This window comes from Callospermophilus lateralis, chromosome 7, assembly GCF_048772815.1.
Source record: "Callospermophilus lateralis isolate mCalLat2 chromosome 7, mCalLat2.hap1, whole genome shotgun sequence".
Taxonomy (NCBI): Eukaryota; Metazoa; Chordata; class Mammalia; order Rodentia; family Sciuridae; genus Callospermophilus; species Callospermophilus lateralis.
In genome coordinates this window covers 69,737,988-69,746,231 of record NC_135311.1, presented here as the reverse complement: position 1 = coordinate 69,746,231, position 8,244 = coordinate 69,737,988, and the positions used below count along the sequence as shown (strand labels likewise).

The 8,244-nt window shown below is 36.4% G+C and overlaps 1 pseudogene; it reads right to left on the bottom strand.

Annotated features, from left to right (window-relative positions):
* Nucleotides 1-3,512: 3,512 nt before the first annotated feature.
* Nucleotides 3,513-7,847, bottom strand: LOC143404403 (guanylate-binding protein 2-like; annotated as a pseudogene).
* Between the last annotated feature and the right edge of the window lie 397 nt (nucleotides 7,848-8,244).

Below are 8,244 nucleotides of genomic sequence, written 5' to 3'. Positions count from 1 at the left end.
AGTCCTCTCTTCTGGCCTTTCCTATCCAATCTATCTTAATACAATAATCTCAACTGTAAATAATCAAACACTAATGTGCAACAGATTTTTTATGTAGTCATTCCTGATTAAATATTAAACAAATAAATAATCAATGAATTATAATCCAATACCTTTATAAAATGATTATTTTTAATTGGAAAATTTTGTCACATGCCGGGTTTCTGTTCTGGCAACTAAAAGGCTCAGGGGTCACTCCAGTTGAACTGGGCTAACTGGGCTGTGCAAAATAACCACACAAGAGACACAAGTACCTTTTTCTTTGGGGTCGCTGTGAGGGCTCCTCTGAGAGAGTCCCTGAAGAAAGAGAGAGAGCAAGAGCACGCACTGACCCCTTTTATTGAGGAGAAGCTATTCAAATGAGGCAAGGGGTCAGGTTTCAGGGGGCTGAGTCTATCTTCATGATGTCCACTGTCAGCAGGTTGACTGACACCTGGGTAGGCCACACCCAAGGGTACAGTAAGAGAAGGGGACACACACAAGGCACTTCTATGGAAGATTCTATCCTAAACAGGGCAGGGGGCTATATTACAAAGGAAGGAGTGAGTGTAGCTTCACCCATGGGGCTGTAGCAAGACACACCCATGCAGGAGACACTGACCCTCGGACCCAAGAAGGGTGGGGAAAGCTCTGCCACATTTCTGTGACTGAGCACCTCAGCACCCAGCAGGGGAGTGTGACTCAGTCACATGTAAGGTTGGTCTCCCACAGTCACATTTTGTGATCCAGTGTCAGTTTTCAGAATATTGGTCATTTTTGTTTCTTGTGTCATTTGTAGTGCATGTGATAATAAGAATTCCAATGCTATGAATATCAACAATTGTTGCTAGTCAGACATACAAAGAGAGAAAAGGAAAAGGATTTTCTGACAACCCCATTGCTCAAAACAAAAATAAAACCACCAAAAGTCTTTTAAGGCAAATATTTCACTAGCTTCCTTTAAGGGGGACATTCAAAAAATGATTTAACATTAACAATAAAAAAAAAAATTACCTCCATTTCCTTATTATCTAGTTTTTTTTTGTTGTTGTTGGTTTTTTTTTTTTTTTGGTTGTTGCTTCAGGAGCCCAAATTTTTTAACTGAATCACTTAAGATGTGATTCATTTTTACACTGGGCTTTCTTCACTATATCAGAATTATTTCAAAAAAATGAATTGTCTTCCATGTTTTCTTAAAAGACACAGAAAAGCTTATTTGCTTTGCATGAAGCTTTAAGACAGTATTTAACCAAGCACCAAGCCAGACTTACTATTATTTTCGGCTACTTTATTAACTGTGGGGCTAAATGGCAAGATAGGGATACTCATTTCACATATATGTTGGAATATGAGATGCTGATTTTTATTAAATCATCACAGGTGAACTCCTTTAAAAAATAGTACACTTAATACCTCAAAATATACAGTTTTAAATGTTATCATGAATGCTGGTATATTTGTTACAAACCAACTGTAAATAGTTTTAAAAAAAACCCCAATTTTCTGATGTGACTCTTTTATCATTATATACTCAAGAATGATTTCTCACATTTAGCAAATTATTCTTTACATAACAGAAAAGTAATTTTCATTTTTTAAAAAAGTTATCCCAATAAACATTCTAGTGTTTTTTTTAAAGAGAGAGAGAGAGGTATAGAGAGGTAGAGAGAGAGAGAGAGAGAGAGAGAATTTTAATATTTATTTTTTAGTTATCGGCAAGCACAACATCTTTGTTTGTATGTGGTGCTGAGGATCGAACCCGGGCCGCACGTATGCCAGGTGAGCGCGCTACCGCTTGAGCCACATCCCCAGCCCAACATTCTAGTGTTTTTAATAATGAAGTGATATACTTTTAGACTCAACTTGGGGTTGTATACTCTGTCAACTCAAGCAGAATAGCAAATACATAGATTGAGCTCTATTCATAAACTTAGTATATATATATATATATATATATATATATATATATATTCTGTTCATTAAAATACTTTGTATCAGCAAAAACAATTTCCAACACTTGTTTTAGAGGTAATTAAGTAATTCTGTATAAAAATAAATACACTTTCCCCAGTGACTGGAAAACTTCTTTTATTTTTTAAAATATAAAAAAAATAATAATTTTAAAGAGTGACAGCCCTTAACTCTTTGCTGGTGCCTGCCATACTGCCTTTCTTTACTCCATTCTTAGTTCTGCTAGTTTCTTCTTGTATGTAATGATGAAAAGGGGATGTGGGTGGGTCATGACCTTTGTGTTTGTCCCATTTCCAAATTTCCCTCTCCAAAAAGCCAACTAAATAAACAAAAAATATCTCAATGGTGCAACAAAACACAAATACCATTTTAACAGTTTGGCAAGTGATGTATTCACTTAAGTGGTTGTTAAGCAGTCTGTAGCAAAAGCTGCTTTGTGGTAATAGTGGAAAAACAACAAATTCTTAAAAGAAACCAGGATGTTCTAAAATCTTGACAAGGTCTCTTACCAGCTTCTTCCTCTCACCTCTTTGGCCCCATATATCTGTTGCATATCTACTACAGTAGGCTGCAAAACATATAGCAAAAATGATTGATGTGAAGGAATTTGATATTTGTAAATAAAAACACAAGGTGAAGAGGTGATACATGGTCAACCTAGCAGGACAATTCTGAGCATGTGCATACATAGGTGAAGTCCAGTCTGTATTAAGTTTTGAAAAAGCCAGTGGGGTGTGTGTGTGTGTGTGTGTGTGTGTGTATATATATATATATATATATATATATATATATATATATATATATATATAAAAGTTTTTTCAAACTTTCTTTTGTTCCTTGTGCTGACCACAACAAATTTTGAAAGAGTATCGAGAGTTTCACTCAAATGGGGTTTAAAAAAAAGTCCAGTAAGCAGCAGAGAGAAAGAATGACTCACAAGGCTCACTGACTGTGATACCACCAGAGAGATTCTTGGCATTGGAATCACTGGTGATGTGTGAATAGAACTCTACAACTCGTTCTACAAATTCAGGATTCAGATCTTTCTCCTCTAACTGCTCCAGCTGTTTAAGGTACTTCTTGTGAGCATTCTGGTCACAGATGAAGCATTTTCTCTTTGGGAAGAACTTTCAAATGCATAACTAAGGCTCATTAAAGTTCTTACTTTTTTATTAATAGCTGCAAGAATAAAAATTAGATGCAATGAACTTTAAACTAATTACCCCAAATACATTACCACTTCAACTTTATAACTTTTATAAAGAGTAAGGACAAAAATAATCTGATGATGAATGAGGAATACCAAAAGTTAAAGGAACAGGGAAAGAAAAATCTTTCTCCAAGAAAATGTACATAATACAATTTTAAATTGGATCTAACTGATAAAGTTAAGCAATGTTTTCATTGCCTCTAACATAACAGTCAGGATAACACAGCTGCATAACTATAATTTTTAACATCTGCTTGGAAATTGTCATTAGTGTATTGTTTTCTCTCTATTTTTAATCCAACATCCATCAAGCCTAGTAACTTGGTTTTAGCTTCAGTGCATGCTCCAAGTACTCATCAGCAGTGAAGTGTTTCCCCATCTGCTTCTAGTTGCTGGGAGAAATCTCTCAGAGTCCACACAAAGTGGACTGTTGGAAAGAAGCTCACAAAGTAGGCTGAGTCATCTACCTCACTATTCCCAGGTAAGGATTTTGCCCTGATTCGATTTGTCAGCTCTGTCACATAGCCGAGATGTCACATTAACAAAATTACAGGGGGGGAAATGCCACTTTTTTGTATATATTTGCTGCCAGTGCTTACCTAAAACAATGTTTTATATTTATTAGCTCACTCATATATTCACAAACACTCACTCACAGAATTCACTCATTCGTAAACACTTTTTGAACATCTACTATGAACCAGGCATTGTCCTAAGGATTAAAAATCCTACAATCAATGAGACATCATAGTAATGGGGACTGACAATAAACAAGCCAACAAAATATAATAAATCTAAACATTGATAATGATTATCTTGAAGAAAACTTAATGAGGCAAAAAGTTAGAAAATATCTGCATCTGTTAGTATGTGATGCTGATTATGCAGTGGTCCACAGAGATGAATGTGCTTTCAGCAGCAATCTAAATGAACCAAGAAAGCCATAAAAAATCCAATGGAAGAACATTCCAGACAGAAGTCACATCACCTGCAAACTCTGAGGAAATCACTAGTGCATACAACCTATATCATGAAGTCTACTGTGATAGGGTAGGTGTCTTAAAAGAAACAGGGTTTAGGATATATAATCTCTAAACCAAAGTAAGGAGTTTGAAATTTAATCTAAACTAAATGAGTAGCCACTGTGGGGTTTGAGTAGAGAAAGAATATGATGGTATGGTTTTTTAAAAAGGAACATACTGGCTGGGATTGTATCTGTCAAAGTCAAAATTATAAGCAAAAAATAAATAAAACAGGCAGTCGGGAACACAATCAAGATGAGAGACCGGAAGTGAGACTAAAGCCTTCTAGGAGGTACTAGAATAAGTCAATCTAGGGAAACAATTTTGCCAGTGCAGCTGAAAGGATTCATTGACTAATACTTTCTGGGATACAAGGGAAGAAATCATACCAGATGATTCCTAAGTTTATGATCTGAGCCTCTTTGTGAATGATGTGAGAATTTACTGTGTTGGAAATGATTGGGGAAAGAGTAGTTCTGGACAGGAAATTAAGTGGAATGTATTTTGAGCCTGAGACATCTCTTACACATCTAAGTGGGGATTTTATATCAAGCTAAATACAAAAGTTGGAACTTGGTTATAACTGGAAATACAAACTTGATGGTGACTGATAAATACTTGCAGCAAAAGCTTTGAGATTGGCTGAAATCACCCAGGGACTAAGAGTAGAGAAAAAAAAGAGAAGTAATAATAATTAAAGAGTTACTAATTTCAGAGGCCATAATAAGGAAGAGGATGCAGCAAAGGAATTAAAAGAAGGACTACCAATGAGGAACATGGAATATTAGAAAGCTATGACATTCTGAATACAAAAAGAAGAAAGTGTTTTAGAAAAGTGGATGAGATCAATCAACCAGAGAGCAAATAAGATGAGAAATACCTAATAGATACAGGAAAGTGAAAGTGAATTCAGTGCAATGCTTGGAACTTAAGGTCATGGAAATGCTGAAGTTGATAATGACCTAGATTAAGAAATGAAGAAGGGTGGTGATAATACATGAGGAGGTGAGGAAGTGAGGGAGTACAGAGACCAGAGTGTTATGAGTGTCTATGGGTTGCTCGTCTCTAAAAAATGCCAATAGCTAAAATCTTTGACAGTGAAGGGTGTGTTTACTGTGTGGTTGTGAGATAAGGGCAAAAATGAAGGGCAGTGGGGTCTTCAAATATGTGTTGCCCACTTGAATCAAATGTATGAAATATGATTTGTCAAGAGCTTTGTAATGTTTTGAACAACCAATAAAAAAAATGTGTGTTGGGTGTGTGCTTCAAATGAGGTTCTCTTTTTAATGGTGGAGGGATAATAAAGTGTCAACTAAGGGGCTGGGGATGTGACTCAAGCGGTAGCACGCTCGCCTGGCATGTGCGGGGCTCTGGGTTCAATCCTCAGCACCACATAAAGTAAAATAGAGATGTTTTGTCCACCGAAAATTAAAATAAATATTAAAATTTCTCTCTCTCTCTCTCTCTCTCTCTCTCAAGAAAAAAGAAAGTATAAACTAATAAAGAGCTAGAAACACAATTAATTATTTGATGTGCATGTCATTACATGCAAAGCATGGAATAAAAAGTCACTACCTAACAGTAATTGAGAGGTCTCTAGAGGAAGCAATGTCTATGGCATACAGCTAGGTGTCAGAGGTTATATTTAGAGAAGATGATAAGAATGCAGAGATTTGCTGAAGTGAAGACATGAGTTCCAGAGAATGTTGAATGTTTGGACAAAGCGGGGGATTAAGTCAAACAGGGATGTTCTGAGTGTTATGTGGCTGGGTGTTAAAGGATATGTGAGTCCAGCAAGGCTTGAACTTTGGGTGAGGATTGAGATGTTCAGCATAATTGGATCCTTCAGTACTTGTCTGCCTCTGTACTTGTGAAAAATAAAAAAAGAAAAAGCTGATTTTCTGTTTTAGTGCTATTCTGAACTGCAAAAAAAAAAAAAAAAAAAAGGATACTGGCTTGGTCCCTGGCCTGCTGGTTGACAGTTCCTAGGCTATTGTAAATAAAGGAACTGCTCAGGAGGATTGCCAAGGCAAAGATCCAGACATCATTCTGGTTGTCTCCCTAGAAGCCAGTGCAGAAGCCACACAGAAGAGTGACTGAGAATGTGATTAGTTCGGAGGGACAAAGACTGAATTTTAGTTCTGTCTTCATTAGATGTAGAATAATGGGTAAGTCACTTTGACATGCAATAACTTTTTTCACTTGTGTAAATCAGACACCATATAAATGTATGTTAGAGTATGAAGTAGAAAAGCACTTGATAATATTTTAGTAGCTATTTTTTATCAGCTACTAAAATTCAAAGTAGTTTAATAAGGGTATCCTACTTTAGTTCCTGACCCTATTCCATTTCCATGACTTCTCACAGTAAAGAATGTTTTAGCAGTAGTTAAAATAAATTCATTTAAAAAGAGGTTTCCAAGCCTTAGATTTATAAGGGTAGTGATATGTATATATCTTTAATGAACGAAGATGTCATCATTAGATCTCATATTTTGCTTCTGTGAAAAACGGGTATTCTTATCATCTTTATGGATCCACACAAAAAGTCAGGCATGTTTATGAAAACTATAGCCCAGTTTAGGGATGTCTTCAGTCACCTCACAAACATTTTACTATAATATGAAAAAAATGACTAAAAATAGCTGTCATTATTTTATAGATTGACCCATAATTAATCAATTGAAGTGAGTCTCCACTCTTAATTCATATACCAAGTAAATTCAAAGAATAATACTTTAATAAGATGAGTCAGAAGCATAAGTCAAGGAGTGGGAGTCACAAACTCAGGGCAGGGTATTGTCTGATATGAGTAGAATTTAAAAGTTTTTTTTTTTCTTTTTACTTTCTCTATATATTGTAGTCTCTCAGTGTCAAGCAGAACTAGTCCATCTGTGTGGTCTGGTTTCTGGGGAAGAGGTACACACCAAATCTAGATTCCCTTGCTGTGGCACTGCACTATATAGCCCAGAGAGAAACCTGCAGAGGAGAATAAGGATGAGAAGGCGAAGAGACTGAGAAAAAGTTAATAAACAGTTAAAAGAAATTGCAAGTAGGATTTAAATTACAATCCTAGAAATAGGGAAACTAAGAGTATCCAATGCAGTAGGAAGCCTTCATTTTACCTTATAGTTCAAAGGAAGCTTGATGTTACTACATAAACATTCTACTAAATGTATTGTAATGCATCATGATGTAAGCTTATTTTCTTCATTAATACATTATTTTTCCCATAAATAGATACATACTTTTAAATAGGAAAATAATGTCAAAGTAAGATAAGTGAGTTGATTAACTCGAATTCTATACACAGAATGTAAGGAGCCCACTGGTGGGTGGAAAGTCAGCTTTCACTGTCTCTCCCTGACTCTGTCTCCTCTCTATCCCCATGCTGGATGCCCACCGTGCAGTGGACAGAGGGCTCAGCAGAGCTTTGCTGGACACCTATCCTTTTTCTTCCCAGCCAGCTTGTTCATCAGATAGGATTTCCCTGTGCAGCAGGGGCCTATGATGGCCACCACCACAACAGGCTGTGTGATGGCTGACAGGAGCTGCAGGGCTTCCTGCTTGACCACTAGCTGCCCCTCTGGGTTCTCAATGAGGCACACAGGGCCTGGCATGCCCATCTATGAGGCCATGTCTGGGATGTTACTTTGTCTGCAAGGGAAGAGGTAGGATGGGCAGCAATTTCTAGTCAGTAAGCTAAGCTGAACTTAACAGTATGGACTCAAATTTGGTCTTGTTCCCTGTACATTTTAAAAAGATCTGCCCGACTTAAGGCTGTCCTATAGACTGGTCTATTGGTTCTCTTTTAAAATAGTTGTTATTTTGAAATAGATTTCCAAAACAGTTACATAATGCTATTAGAGAGTTTTCATATACCACTTCTGTAACTTCCCCTACTATTAATGTGGTATATAGCCATAGAACAATCGTTGAAGCCAGGATGTCAATAGTAGTTCAATACCATTAACTCACCTACACACTTTATTCACAATTTACTGGTTTTCCTCTAATGTTCTT